Raw genomic sequence first — 15,695 nt, 5'->3', positions numbered from 1 at the left:
ATTAAATAATATAATGAGAAAGTTTCATTCCCTTTCAGTTCTTCTGGTGGCCCCAAGGAGGGAGTAGCAGTTGCATGCCCTTTGATCTTTGCTACTGTCCCCTTTCAGCCCTGGAGGGGACAGACTTCGGACTCAGAGCTTTGGCACACAACAGGGTGTCCCTGAAACTTAGCGTGCCTTTGCCCTTGCTTTTTCCAACTACCGTCTGTGTTCCACGAGGAGGGTTCCCATTGCCGGAAGGGAGGTGGAGTTGCAGACGTCAGGGCGCAGTCTGCAAGCCATCGGCATTCCTGGGAGCTCATGAGAAATGCATATCAGACCCCACGCAGTCTCCACGCATGCTCGCAGGATGCCCGGGTGTTCTCACACCGTGGATATCAGTTTGAGAACAACTGATGGAGAGTTTCCCTCTTTAGAATCAATATTAAGTAAAAGGAATGGGCCGATTTAACACACAACTAAATAATAGTTCAGATGCGGCAACAATGGGGAGGGGCAACAGGAAAGACAGGGATTGAGAAGGACTGGGGTAGATCCTTGGGGTGTGCCCCTGCAGAGCTGTTATCTCTACGGATTCTGGATTCCGGGCCACTGGACCCTGGAGAGACTGGTTCTACAGGTCTAGGGTGGTGCCCTGGAATCTTTATTTAGAAGAAGAATCCTGCCCCCTAAATGTGTAATGAGGTATGGAAATGACTGGATTGGAATGTTTCTTCTCTCCAAAGTCACGTGTTGTTCTAACATAGTGGTTCTCAACTAGAAGCCCCTCAAGCGACAAGTGACAATGTGTGAGGCTATTTTTAGTTGTCACAATTGGAGAGCTGCTACTGGGCCCTAATGGGTAGAGGGCTGGGAAGGCTATAAACATCCTACAATGCACAGGACAAGCCCCCACACAAAGAACTATCCAGCCCCAACTATCAATAGGGCCAAGGATGGGAAACCCTGATCTAAAAGGATTTTTTTGTTATCCAAAGTGTCTGAGCACAGATTGAGGAGTTTGTCAAAACACCAGGTCCCAGAACACCTCTGCTCCAAACCCTTCAGTTTCCATCTCATGGAGCATAAAAGCCATGGACCCTACAATGGCCTGCAGGCTTCCCCAGCATCTGACCCCAATACCCGCTCAAATCTCATCTTACTTCATCGTACTCTTCACCCCTACACACTCAGCTCCAAGTTGTTTTCAGAATAGTCCAAGTATCCAAGTATGTTCTCACCTCAGGACCTTTGCACATGATTCTTTAAAAAATCTCTCTTGTGCCCAGAACTCTCACCCACATGGTTCTATCCATTTTCTCACTGTGGAGACTTTTCCTGACCATCTTGTTCAATGCTAACCATTTCTTCATCTCTCTCCTTCTTTCCCTTGTGTTTTTCCTTATAGCACTTACCATCAGAATATATACGTACTAGACTATAAGTACCGTGAATGCAGGGACTCTGTGGTATTCAGTTATTTTCCAAGTTGTAACAGTGTCTGGCAAATGAAAGCTTTAAATGAAGCATGAGTGAATGAATGGATGGATGAATAAATGAATGTCTGGATTATAGTCCCAGATGGGCCAATGTCCAGTTGCCTCCCTTTCTGCCTCAGTTTCCTCCTCTGTCAGGTGAGAGGATTACATAGATGGCCTCTGAGGTCCATTCCAGCCCTTCCGTCTATGAGTGTGACACACGAGCAGCTTCAATTCTCAGCTGCCTCCCTGTCTCTCCAATTAGCTGCCTGCACCCTCCCAGCTCCACTCCCCCACCCCCCGTTACCCCAGATGCCTTCTGTCAGAGCTGAGAGGCCTCTGGGAATTAAGGATGTCAGAAATGCTCAGGAAGTGGCAGATCCATTGTGTGAACCGCTGAATTGGGTAATTAGGGAGGGTGGCACTTGAGTCGTTTTAAAAGCTTGGTGGGTGGGGAGAGCTGTTCCCTGACAGCTCCTGCACATCCACTTGAAGGTGGAGCTGTTCCCCGGGAAAGTCTGGTTTTGTCACCGAACAGTGCTTGATCTGTCTCCAAAGGAGCGTGTGAGGAAAACGGGGTAGGACTGGGGGCCTGGCACTGACTCCTGGGCCGTCTGAGTCAAGAAGGGAGGACGATGGGGTAGGAGGGAGGCAAGCCTTCTAGCCCCAGCGTAGGGATCGCAACTCCTGGTGTGAGAAACACCAGCATCACGGGCACGGGCACGGGCCCACAAGCTCAGGTGCTCAGGGAGCATCTTCTTTGTTCTTGATAACCAATTTCATTTCTGACCCTGAACTCTCATTCTGCTGTGCTGAAGGAAACTTAACCTCCATCCTCCTTGGGGCTCCCCCACCTCCAGGGGGTCACAAGGTTTGGAATTAGATTGGATCAGATTGTTTCTTCCATTCCTGAAGTCATGGATGTTCTAAACAGTGGTTTTGAACTGGGCCAAGGTTTTGGGGTGGGTTGGGGTTTGGCTGCTCTAAGATGTTCAAACTTTCCCAGCTCTCCTCCTCGTCCTCCTCCCTCCTCCCCACCCTCCCTCTCCCCCTCCTCTCCACCCTCCCTCTCCTCCTCCCTCTCCTCCCCATCCTCCCTCTCCCCCTCCTCCCCACCCTGCCTCTCCCCCTCCTCCTCATCCTCCTTCTCCTCCTCCCCCTCATCCTCCCTCTCCTCCTCCCCCTCCTCCTCATCCTCCCTCTCCTCCTCCTCCCCATCCTCCCTCTCCCCATCCTCCGTCTCTCCATCCTCCCTCTCCTCCTCCTCCCCATCCTCCCTCTCCCACTCCTCCCCATCCTCCCTCTCCTCCTCCTCCCCATCCTCCCTCTCCCCATCCTCCCTCTTCCCATCCTCCCTCTCCTCCTCCTCCCCATCCTCCCTCTCCTCCTCCTCCCCATCCTCCCTCTCCCCCTCCTCCCCATCCTCCCTCTCCCCCTCCTCCCCATCCTCCCTCTCCCCATCCTCCCTCTCCCCCTCCTCCCCATCCTCCCTCTCCCCATCCTCACTCTCCCCATCCTCACTCTCCCCCTCCTCCCCATCCTCCCTCTCCCCCTCCTCCCCATCCTCACTCTCCCCCTCCTCCCCATCCTCCCTCTCCCCCTCCTCCCCATCCTCCCTCCTCCCCATCCTCCCTCTCCCCCTTCTCCTCATCCTCCCTCTCCTCCTCCCCATCCTCCCTCTCCCCATCCTCCCTCTCCTCCTCCCCATCCTCCCTCTCCCCATCCTCCCTCTCCTCCTCCTCCCCCTCCTCTTCCTCCTTCTCCAGAGTCACACAGCCAGGGACATCTCTCTTATGGAGAGGAGGATGGGAGCCCCATTTCCTTCCTGCTCCCCCAATACATTTGCATCTCCCCACAGTGGGGCTTATTCTTTTAGAGAAAAAAGGCAGTTAAGGAGGTATTTGTAGTAACCTCGACTTCCCTGGAGCAATGAGCTACTTAAATGGAGGGAAAGAAAAAGGAAAAACATAGGGAGAAGAGGAAAGCATTCATTAATCTCTCAAATTATTACCCAGCCACGGTAATCGGAGCAAACCAGTACAGGCTGGTCACCATTACACAGGCAGGTGAGGACAAGAGCTGAAGTTCAAGTCTAGGCAGCCTGGCTCCAAAGCCAGAGCACCGGACCAGCCTCCTGGTGGAGGGGAGCCAGCTGCCTTCCTGGGCCTTGCCCCACAGCACCTTCCCTCTGTCGTGCCAGTTGGGAAGATGTTTGTGACTTCTAGGCAGCTGCCCACGCCTGGCACCTAGGAGCAAGCTGGCTCCAAAGGCAGGGATCCAGTGCAGAGTCAGCTGCTGCGATGGTTCGTTGGGGAAAATGAAACACCGGCGTCCTCCAGGGGACCCTCCGAAGGCCAGATGCTCCACAGAGCTCAGAGTAGCACTTACAGCTGGGGAGACGCGGTCAAGGTAACCCAGCCTACCATGTCATGCAGACTTAAGAATCCACTGGTATCCACAATCCACAATCCAAGAGACAGTTCTTTTCACAGAAATAATAGCACATTTTTTCCAACCTGAAGACCGTCCTATTTTTCAGTTGAAATTTGTATTGAGATGGTTGTAGATTCATATGTAGTTTTAGTAAGACATATATATATATTATATATGCATAGTATGCACTTTAACCACTTTCCTCCAATGATCAACATTTTGCAAAACTCTAGTGTAATATCTTAAGATACTGAACAGGTCCATCAGTACAAGGATCTCCACATTCACCTCCCTCTCACCCCCAACCCCTCCCTAAAACCCCACCAACCACTCATCTATTCTCCATTTCTAAAATTGTGTCATTTCAAAAATGTCATATAAATGGAATCATATAATGTGAAACTTTGAGGATTGGCTTTTGTCACTCAGCATAATTCCCTGCAGATTTATCCAAGTTGTGTGCATGAAGAGTTCATTCCTTTTCACTGCTGAGGAGTAGTCCATGAGCTATACGTGCCACAGTTTATTTAACCATTCACCTGTTGAAGGACATCTGGGCTGTTTGGGGTCTTATGAACAAAGGTGCCATGGACATTCATGTATACGTTTTTGTGGGAACATGAAGTTTTCACTTTCTCTGGGATAAATGTCCAAGAGTACAATTGCTGGATCATGTGGTAGTTCCATGTTTGGTTTATAAGACACTGCCAACTTGTTTTCTAGAGTTCTTGTACCATTTCACATTCCCAGTAGTCCAGTTTCTCCACGTCCTCACCAGCATTTGGTATTGTTGTTACCATCATTATTAATTTTCGCTATTCTTGTACATTGTGCTTATATCTTATTATGGTTTTAATTTGCACTTCCCTGATGGCTCATGATTTGAACATCTTCCCACAATCTTATTGGCCATCTGTACATCCTCTGGGGTGAAACGTCTCTTCGTCGTGTCTTTGGCCAGCTTTTTTCCTTCCTGTTGAGTTTTGACGGTTCTCTGGATATCCTACATATTATTCCTTTGTCAGATATGCGGTTTGCAAATATTTTCTCCCACCCTGTAGCATGTCTTCTCATCCTCTTTATAGGATCTTTGTGCGGAACAGAAGTTTTTAACTTTGATGAAGTCCAGTTTATCAAGTCTTTTCTTTTACGGCTCAGGCCGCAGAAGTTTTCCAGTCAACGCTCATTGCATAGCCCTGGATCACAAAGAGTTTCTCCTATATTTTTCAAAAACATTTTATAGTTTTACATCTTCTCTTAAGCTTGCCACCCATTTTAAATTAAATTTTGTATAGGGTGCTAGGTTGAAGTTCTTTTTTTTTTTGCCTATAGCGTTCAATTGATCTAGCACCATTTGTTGAAAGGTATAACTAAATTTTTTTGAACTTCTACTGTATGCCTGATGTTGAGCTAAGAAGCACTTTCAAGCATCACTTTATATACGTCCCACCATCACCTTACAAAGTGGGGACGGTACTCCAAGTTTTATGGATTCAGAGACTGAGCCTCAGAGAGGTTGCTTGATTCTCCTGAGCCCACACAGCCAGAGCCAAGTCTCTGGCTCCTTCCAGCCCACAGCCCTTCACCACTTCTAGTTCAGTCCTGAGTGACTGTCTCTACACTCGTGTTCCCCACAACATGACAGAAAATTCAGGCTTGCTTCACAACAGCCCCTATCTCGGGACGCCTCTTTGGGCTGTAGCGAAATCAAATTTTCAGGAGGTGCAAGCGTAATGTAATATGGATTATCTGTTCATCATTTAACTCAGGGAAGTCTTTTCCCCCTCACTAATATCCATGATAAAGCATATGCAAATGTCTGTAATTGAACATAATTAAAATAATGAGAGTTGAAAGAATGTGATATTCAAAATAAATGCAATAAGGAGTTGGACACAGCCATTATCCTAATTCAAAGTGATTACTTTATGATTACATTATCAGGGCCTCTAATATTTCTGCCTTTAATATAAATTATTTACTTTGAGGAGGCAGGTGTTCTCTGATTGGGATGGATTCCTATCCTGGGTCTGTTCACCAGTCACTCCACACTCCTTCTTGGAGGAAGGATGGTGCCATTTTGACCAGAACCACACGCCTTTGCCACCTCCCTGCCATCCCGCCCAAGTGTAAACCCGCACTGCTGCGCTGATAGAGAGCACAGTGATAGGAGACTGCCTGCATCCCTGGGAGCTCGTCTCAAACCCACCTGAGAGTGACTAGCTGGAGGGATCAAAGGCCATGGGTTGCATCCCAGGGTGCGCCCGTCACGGTGCCATCCTTGTAGATTTGTAGTCTGGGTGATTCGGAGAGATTTCCTTGCTCTGCCTTCTCTCAAGAGTCTTAGATAAAACTCAGCTTAGATGCATAGTCGTCACTTCCAGAGGCTTCGAAAGGATCTGGCGCAGCTCTTTGCTGGGTAAGAGGGTACAGTGTAGCAGAGGACGTTGCTCTGGTTTTGGTTAGGTTTGCTTCAAATCTCACCTCTGCCCTGGGCCAGCTGTGTGCCCTTGGATGAGTTACTTACCCTATCTGGGCTTCAGTTGACTTTTATTTAAATGGGAAGACAAAAATTTAACTTATAGTGGTTTTGCCTATGAAATGAGAGAAAATGCATGAAGAACTTCGCGTTGAATGATGCTTAGCAAACGCTGGATGTTGAATGTCACAGGAAACAGATGATTTTAAATGCTTTATGCAACGTTAGTTGCTGCGAGAGCTGGGGTTTGGGGATGATAAGGTGAGGCTGGAGGCTCTGGTGCAGCCGAGGTTCACTGCCTTTGCGTGGGTGCTGGTGGGATGAGGCAGAAGCTTCTCTCATTCTTTTCTGCACTTCTCCACCTCCAACCCAGAGGAGAGAGTGGCATCCAGAGACGAGCTTAAATGTCTTTGGAGGTGGAGAAAATGAGCTCATTCGCTTCTCTTGCTCTGGGGTCCCTGGCTTATGCTGGTCGTGACAATGACCCTGTGCTAAGTCATCCAGATAGAGACTATCTTTATAAGAAGTGAGGGTAACCCTCCCCCCAACACACACAGACACGCCCAACTCCCCTGCTTTAGAACAGATGGAGCCACCTGGGATGGGCCGGGGCTGAACCCACAGAAGGCCAGTGGGATGGGGTCTGTCTTCCTCGGTGAATCTCCCCAGACCAGCTTTGATGAAGGTTTCCGTTGGCCACCATTGAAGGGAATGAGCTGACCTGGGACAATGATGATAATATTATACACTATGGGCTGGGCACTGGCCAGAGTGTCTCCCGTAGGTGCTGTGACCAAAACTCTTCACATTTGAGGACCCTCAGCCTCTCTACTCCCAGGCACTGGATTCTGATTTGACTACAAGATTTCTTCCATTTTCTGCCCTCCCAAGAGATTTCTTCCTCCTCAGCCAGGTGGATTCATTAGGCTGCAGAATCAGGAGGAGAAAGAGAATGAGTTCCGGGCTACAGTTCTTTCAGAGAGATGCATGGAAACAGTTGCAGTGTCTGAGGGAAGTGGGCGGGAGGCAGTTTTGCAGATAAGTCCTGGTATTGGTTGGTTCTGCCTCCCATCCAGGTTCTCCTGAAGCTAAAAGAAGATACTGAGTTTATTTTGAAGGCATTCTCTGTGCGTTTGCCTCCCCCACCCTCCAGTATTGAGCTTGGACCATTTAGGACCTGACTGCAGGGCTACAGTACATATTGTTGTATTTACCTTCACAACAGCCCTACTAGGGTGATTTTAACATTCCCAGTTTAGAGAGGAGCACCAACGTGCTAGCTCAAGATCATGCTGTCGGGAGGTAGACGCCCACGATTTGAATCCAGACCTCTCTGGTCTCATTCTGCCCCTTTGCCTGCTGCTGAGCTCAGCTCACAGTGAGAGAGCAGAGCAGCGTGCCCTGGGCTGGCAGCATGTAGAAAGAATTAAAAAACCATCATCATTGCAGCTCTGTGCTGGGAAATGGCAATTCCTCTCTAGTTTGTTTGGATTCATATCTCTCGAGACCTTTATGAAGTATTATTTATTGATAAGGAATGTGCAGAACAGCCCAGGAAGAATTGGGAACTCTGCACGCAGTGCTCTTGGTGGAGCATCCTTAATGACATGACCCTCTCTCATCATCCCAAGGATGTTGCTATTGGGTTTGGGAAATTATTGTGTCGTTTCTGGGTTTTCCTTTTTTTTTTCCTGGAAGGTCTGTGATTTCTGTGGGGAAGTACGCTCTATGGGATGAGCTTGCCTTAGGAGCTGGACCAACTTGGGCAAATTACAGCCCTGCCAATAATCAACACTGCTGTCTTGGGTAAATAAGGCTCTTAACCTCTTTGAGCCTTTGTACCTGTCTGAGGGCACGTTTAGGAAATTAGATATGATGTAGCTGAAGCTCTAGCATCTGAGGTGTGGAAGGCCTTTCAAAGCAACAATCATGACTGTCACAATTTTAAAAATTTAAACACATGGTAACATGAATTGCCAAGCACACGCATGCTAGCGTGAATCAAGTAGTAAGAAAAAAAATACTGAGATTAAAAAAAATTGAAAATAAATTGCTCACAAAGTAGATATTCTGCACAGTAAGAGTTAAGGGTTGAGTTTAAATACACAGAGAGATGAACTGTAGAAATTCTCCACCAATTTGTGATCCTTAGGAATAGGATTAGGCTGAATTTACCTTGACACAAAATATGAAAAATCCTTTAAAAACGAAAAAAAAAGGAGAAGAGAAAGAAGGAGAATAACTTCCTTCTTCAAAGAACAAAGAGTTTTCAAGTTCTTTAGAAGACTCTGCGTGAAAGGATGCAGCTGCAGCCATGGAGGGAAAATAAAGGTTAACATTGCTTCGGCAACTCTTCAACAAAAGCTACTTCTGTAATTGACTCAAATTTTATCTATTCATTAAAGCGAGACTGCTAATGGGTAACCCTTTCTTAGCCATCCCCAAGTACTGTGTGCAATGAAGGTGTGTAAATCTGAATTCCTTTGAACAGTAGCTCCTAATTTGCAGCCTTTTAGATGACCTTCCTGCAATTAGTGTGGATCACAGAGCCTTCGCGTACACACCTGCTTGTGTGTGTGTGTGTGTGTGTGTGTGTGTGTGTTGGGGTTTCCACTGTTGTTTCTCTAAGAAGCCAGTGGGGAACTAAAATCCACTGTCGGGAGACACTGTGAAGATTCTCAAGACATCCTCTGACCTGAGTCACTATGAGGACACAGGTGCTCCAGGTGGAAAGACTGGATCTGAGCCCGTTCCCCTTTATCTTACCCCCAGCCCCTCTCAGACCCACAAGGATCGTCCTGTCTAAACTGAAACGGTACAGAGCTTGCCATGCCCACAAGGTTGAACCAGTGACCTTCTGCCTCCTAGTCTGTTTCTCCCATCCACTTACACATGATAAATAAGGACAGGTCTGTGGATACAGGGACCTCAGAGCAAACGTTACTCACTGGGCTGGAAGCCATACCAACGCATCTATTTTTATTTCTTTTTGTAACATGTAAGTGAAAACCTCAAGAGAGAAAGTGCCTTTCTGCCTATTTGAAAATGCTGTGCATGAATGCGTTTGTGTGTGTGTGTGTGAGAGAGAGAGAGAGAGAGAGAGAGACAGACAGACAGACAGACAGACAGACAGAAAGAGACAGAGACAGACAGACAGAGCAGCAGATCCAAAGACAGAGACAGCAGACAGATCCAGAGACAGAAAGAGAGACAGATCCAGAGACAGAGAGAGACAGATCCAGAGACAGAGAGAGACAGATCCAGAGACAGAGAGAGAGACAGATCCAGAGAAAGACAGACAGAGAGACAGGTCTAGAGACAGAGACAGACAGACAGCCTTTCAAGCTCATTTCTTCATGAAGCTCTCAGTAAATTCGTCTGGGTGAAGGAGGTGGAAAACACAACCAGGCCTGTAGGATTTGCTTCTTACCCAGCAAGCGTGAGACTGTGTTCATTGAAATGTTGGCCATTATTCTATTTGACTTCTCTGATGTTCTCAGGTTGATATGTTTAAGATTAATGAGGCATTAGTTCTCAATCAAGGAGCCATAATCAAGAATACCCATTTAGCTGCAGCGAGTTGTGTCGCTGCATTAATTAATATCATTTGACCTTTGTATTTTGGGGGGGCATGATGAATCGCTGCGTTTTCCTGAGCTGTGCCATAAAATTGATAGCTTGAATATTGCCGCTCATATGGCCGGATGGTTCATTTAAGTTAAATGCTGTGCTTGTAATTAATATAGGACAGGTAAGTCTGGGAAGACGATGTGTATTCAGTCTTATTTAGTGAAGCTGACCTGGCTGGGTGGGAGATTCGGTGCTTGGACTGCCTCATCTGAAGCACTTTGCTGCTGGGGATGTTGATGCTTGCGGGAAAATTCTCCTGAAGGTACCTTGTAAGGGGCCCTTTTCTAACTCAGAGATCATGACTATGCAAATATTTAAATATGCAAAATGGGACAGAGCCATGGGGTCTTGTCGACCCTCTGCATTAGCGTTTCTCCAGTTGTAATGGCTGTATGGCTCAAATGCAGACTCCAATTCATAAAGTCTTGGGTGAACTGAGGTTTTTGCGTTTCTCCAGGTGGTGCTGATGCTGCTGGTCCAGGTACCACAATTTCAGTAGTAAGTTTCTAGGCCAGGGGTTGGCAAACCTTTTCTGTAAAAGTTCAGAGAGTCAATATTTTCGTTTTGCAGGTCATATGGTCTCTGTCACAACTACTTGACTCTGCCCCGAAGTGACAAATTAGCCATACATAGGCGTGGCTGTGTTTCAATAAAACTTTATTTACAAGAACAGGTGGCAAGTGGGATTTGGCCCTTGGGCAGGAGTTTGCTGGCCCCTGCTCAGGCTCGCAAGATCCATGCGGGCAGGGCCATATTTTATTCACTACTATGTTTCAGTGCCTATCAGAGTGCCAGGTGCATGATGGAGAATGCAAAACATACCTAAGAATTGAGTGATCAATCTCCACATTTCTTCCATGCCCAGAGCACATCACCCTGGCCGCCAGCATGCATCGTATCCACTGATGCAGGGACTAAAAGCCCAGCTCCAAGCCTCCTATTTGTCCTCATTGGCTGAGTCAAGGAGCAGAGGAAGGAAGAGGATTTGCCCCCCACCCTTTCCACAACCATCAATTAATCTTACAAGTTCTAAATATACTCCAGTCTTCTCAAAGTACATTTGTGTACTTATGAACATCCTTACATATTCTATTTAGAGAAACCGAATCATGAATGCACACATCACACTATAACCTGCTTCGAAAATTTAACAATGTTTTCAAAACATCTTTCCACATCCTTCAATATTCTTTAGACCATTATTTTTATTGACTGTATAACAGTCCATACTTTATTTAACCAATCTTCTATGGGAGGGCATTGATATTTCCTTTTTTTCCCCAATTGTGAACTGCTAAACATCGTCACACATGTATCTTGGAGTCTGAATCTGTGTATTGTCATAGAATGAATACCTTAAGCGGGGATTTCTGTGTGGAAAGACAAGCACATTTTCAAGGTTTTTGATACCTTGAGACAAATGACCCTCCATGAGTTTTAGAGTCCTACCAGAAGTACATGATAGCATCTGCTTTTATAAAAAAAATTTTGAGGAGGAACTTAGAGGAAAAAAAGGTAAAATCTGTTTAAGGATGGTTATTATGCCTTGTGGAATAGGGAACGCAGAAAGGTGAAGGAGTGGAAGGAGACAAACCTTTGTGTGTCTAACTGTTGCCATGAAGCCTTGGTTTCAGAATTAAGTTCTCTAAAATAGAAGGAGAGACAGAACTCTCAGATGCTCCAGGTCAACTTTGCTTTATTACAAGCATAGACTATGTTCGACCTTGGTCAGTCTTTACACGGACAGAAGAAGAGGTCTTGGACTCCTGGATCACACTGATTTACACAGAGTCATGACAAGAATGGAGTAGGATGTAGGCTTGGGCAGTCTCCCCATTTCATCATAAGGAAAGAGACACTGGACTGCAACAACTGCCATTTTTCCAGGGGCCCTAGGAACTCTGCAGTAGGGGAATTTTCTCCACATCCCTGCCAGGGCATCCATTTCCCATAGGCCAGAGACCCCACAGAAGCTGTGCTGCTGAATAGAAAACCCTGAGAACCGCAGTCAGGACAATTATTGGGAACGAGAGTTAGGTTTCTTTTATGTCACATTCAGAACTGGCTTTGCAGTCAAGGTGGACAAGTTTAGGGAGATATGAGGCTGATACACTTTTTTTTTTTTTTTCGCTCCCAATGAGCAACAAGAATTTTGGTGTGTGTGATGGTGGAGGTCCCAGCAGGACACTGGTGGGACACTTAAATTGAAGTGAGGGACTATATGCAACAGCGTGGAAAGGATATGGGAAAATCACAGGGATAATTCCACACCCTGGGGCTAGTAACAGGGAGATAGTTACCACCTCAAGGACTGAAGGGGCAAGAGAGGGAGCAGTTTACTGGGACCTTCGAGGGGAGAGAGCTGAGGGGTTTAATAGCGGGTGCGGCCAGCTCACAGCTACCCCGCAAGGAGAGAGTCCAGAGAGTAAATATCCTGACCTCACTCTCCTCCCTCCCTCTAACTCTGCTGGTGCTTCCCGTTGACCAAAGCCACTTGGAAGCCAGAGGCAAGGGGTCCCACTGACGTGGTTTGTCCACACCAGCCTCCTGCCTGGGCACAGAGCAGCACGGAGGCAGGAAGACCTTGGACCTCTGCGGGTCAATAGGAGCTAAACAGCCCAGTGTGGCTGCCTGGATTATTTAACATGACTCTGTTTTCTAGGGCAATCCACTTTGGTGTAGACCTAATTCTGAAAGCATCATGAATTTGTAGCCACGTGATTTAAAAAAAAACAGAGCGTAATCAAATACCAACTCTGGGATATTAACACAGGAATTGTGTGACTCTGTGGCAGATGACGTGGCACATACCTGCACTTTGCTTGACAGATTTCTTCTAGGTTGCTTCAAGAGGTCCTTGAAGAATCACCAAATCTCTAGGCTGACTGGACATTCAAACCATTTCTCCTGGGTCCCAGATGATAAGTGAATCATGCCGAGGAAAACAAAATATCGATTGCATTTTTAAACACGGAAAAGAAATGGTTTTCAGTCACCCCAAGGCAACCCATCTAAGAGCAAAATGAGCCTCATTCCCATAAAGTTTTCCCTTAAATCTAACTCAATTTGCCGGAGCATCAGATTCAGTGTGTAAACCTGTTTTGTTTGGTTCTCATGAAGTTTATGTTGTCGTCTGTTAATTTAGTTTAGTTTTCTTTATTTCCTTTTTTTTTTCTTTTGGCTTACTCTGCATCTTTGCTGATGTTTAAAGTGTCAGATTATTTAATATGAATCTTGAATTCTGACTTCTCCTGAAAAATGTGAAACTTTTACAATATCGGTCTTTTATTCCTATATAGAAAAAAAAACACTGGAGCTGAGAATGGGTTTCCCTTTTTAGCTGGGGCCTCCCCATTGTTCCCAGTCATCATTCATGTACCTGTGTAAGTAGGCATTTGGGTTTCAGTCTCTAGAAACTTCTAAATCCCTTCAGAGAGGGCGTAGTCTCAATTTGGTTTCTTTCGTTCAGTGCTGAGGAGAATTCATGGACATATACTAGATTCTCCGGATTTGGAAATCTTTTTCCTGGAGTGACTTAGATCTTTTCGAAAGTCTCTAATATTCTCAACAGTTGGATGTCGTTGTAATTTTTTTAATTGGGGGGAAATCGAAGCAGGCGATGCTGACATTTGCATTTACGTTGTCTCTAACAAAAGAAAGAAAGTGAAGAATCATCAACAGCAAATATCCAATAGTATAAATCAGATATTGGGTCGGGGAGAGGTTATCGGGGGGTCCAAGTGAGCAAACTTGAATTTCGAGTGTTTAGGCTTCAGCATATTCGGGGCTGGCATGTTTTCAACAAGGGGATGGTATTCTCCTTCTTTGAGTGAAATATATGTGGGTGCTCAACGTGTAAAACAGATCAAAGCCAAGGGGCTTTCACTGTGTCGAGGCTAAGGGGAGGGTCTAGCAGCTGCTGTCTCGCCCTTCTCCATGTTTCTGTCCTGGTGATGGAAGAGCCCCCAGGATACCGCTCCTGTGTCCTGCAGTGTAAAGATGTTGCCCAATGCTAATGACCTTTCTGTTTACAGCACCTGAGAACTTCGTCCAATATGTGTCCATAATTAATATGCAAATAGCACTTTTCATATATTCCTTCAGTCTGTCAATGTCTTGCTTGGCACCCGTTGGTGTTACTATGTGTATAAAAATTCACTTGTCATATCGAAGTCAGATTTGACTAATTCCAGTCGACATCCCCTTGAGTTCATCAGGATTTCTCTGATTTTATGATCTATGAAAGCTCTCTCTATGGAAGACGCTGGCATATCTGCATTTCCCAGTCCAGAAAACCTATGTGAGCAAAATATTACGGAAAACATTCATCCTGAATCATTTGAACCCTCCATTAATCATAGGCTGTCTTAGACTTCTGTTCAAGGAGCATGACAGAGTTCTTGAGTGAAGAACAAGGCTCAGCAATCATTAGCGATTCATTAATTAGCTGCATCATTTCTGTTTTCACTCCTTAGAGTTTATATCTAGCCTCCTGCCAACACTGCCCTTCCATAATTTACTCAGCTCCTCCCTTCTATTTTGCTTCTACCACAGGGCCTTTGAACATGCTTTTCTAAATGCCTAGAATGCTCCTTCATGCCTCTTCCCCAAACTAATCAATTTTGATTCCTCCCCTATCTCAGTTCAGACATCACTTCTGCAAGTGAAGCTTTCCCTAACTCTTAGCCCAGGTCAAATTTTCTCCATTGAAGGCTCTCATGGTAGCTTGTAAATATTTACTTATTTGTGTGGTTATCTGATTTTTGTTTAAGTTCTATTTTCCTTGAAAGTAGAGCCTGAGATAACACTTACATGGTCAGGCTTTATAGAGATATACAATACCAGGGCGGCTAGAATGAAGGAAGAAGGGAAGTAAGGCAGGAAAAGAGGGAAAACCTATACAAAATGTGTGTTACTGAGCTGACCACAGATTTATAAGAAACAACAATGAACTGCTGTTTACACGAACGATCTTTCAAGCAGACTGTGTGGGACCACCATACCTTGGAACAATTTGTTGGAAGGGAGAGGGTTATGTCTGCTAAGAGCTTTCCAGCTCCTTTAATTGGTCACATTCACTCCATGGGAGAATTAACTCACATACATTTACCAGATATATTACCTGGCCCCTTAGGGCAGGTCCTGCGGAAGCCAGATTCCATGCTTCATAGTGTGATAAGTTCTTCTGAACCTGAGAGCTGTGGGAGGAACCATAGCCTTCATGAGTCTGGTTGGGTTAGACTTGGGTTGTGAAATCACAGCAGGTGTGATGAAGGTCATGCCAAAGCCCAACCTTCACCTGGGGCAGGCTGTGGCAGCCAGGGGTTCTTAGAGCATGAGGCATTGTAGTGAAAGCTAGTCTTCCCTTTGAGGCAAGGGCCAATTCCCAGGGGATAGATGGGGCTGAAAAAATCTGAGGAGTATCAAAACAGGATCCCAGGCATGCCTGTCTTCCACTATCTTGTAAGCACTATGAGGGGAAAAACTATATTTGTTTACTCTGTTCAATATAGTATATCCAGTCCCTATAACAATGACTGGAAATGGAGTTACTCAAATATTTATTGAATGAATGGATGGGTAGATGGATGGATAGATGGGTGGATGGATGAGTGGATGGATGGATGGGTGGATAGATGGATAGATGGTTGAATATGGATAGAGCGATCAATAAACATGTCAATGTTAATTGAAAT

The 15,695-nt window shown here is 45.9% G+C and overlaps 1 protein-coding gene and 1 long non-coding RNA gene across 23 annotated transcripts in view; one reads left to right on the top strand and one right to left on the bottom strand.

Moving 5' to 3' along the window:
* RBFOX1 (RNA binding fox-1 homolog 1) overlaps window positions 1–15,695 on the top strand; it is a 1,969,097-nt gene that overhangs the window by 556,909 nt on the left and 1,396,493 nt on the right. The window lies entirely within an intron of this gene.
* LOC139040126 (uncharacterized) lies at window positions 9,649–13,732 on the bottom strand. The gene is made up of 3 exons (XR_011494025.1): window positions 13,379–13,732; window positions 12,811–12,906; window positions 9,649–10,531 (listed from the first exon to the last, which is right to left on the bottom strand). It is a non-coding gene; the product is annotated as an uncharacterized lncRNA (long non-coding RNA).

Source organism: Equus asinus, chromosome 14 (assembly GCF_041296235.1).
Source record: "Equus asinus isolate D_3611 breed Donkey chromosome 14, EquAss-T2T_v2, whole genome shotgun sequence".
Lineage (NCBI taxonomy): Eukaryota > Metazoa > Chordata > Mammalia > Perissodactyla > Equidae > Equus > Equus asinus.
This window is presented reverse-complemented; position numbering and strand designations above follow the sequence as displayed.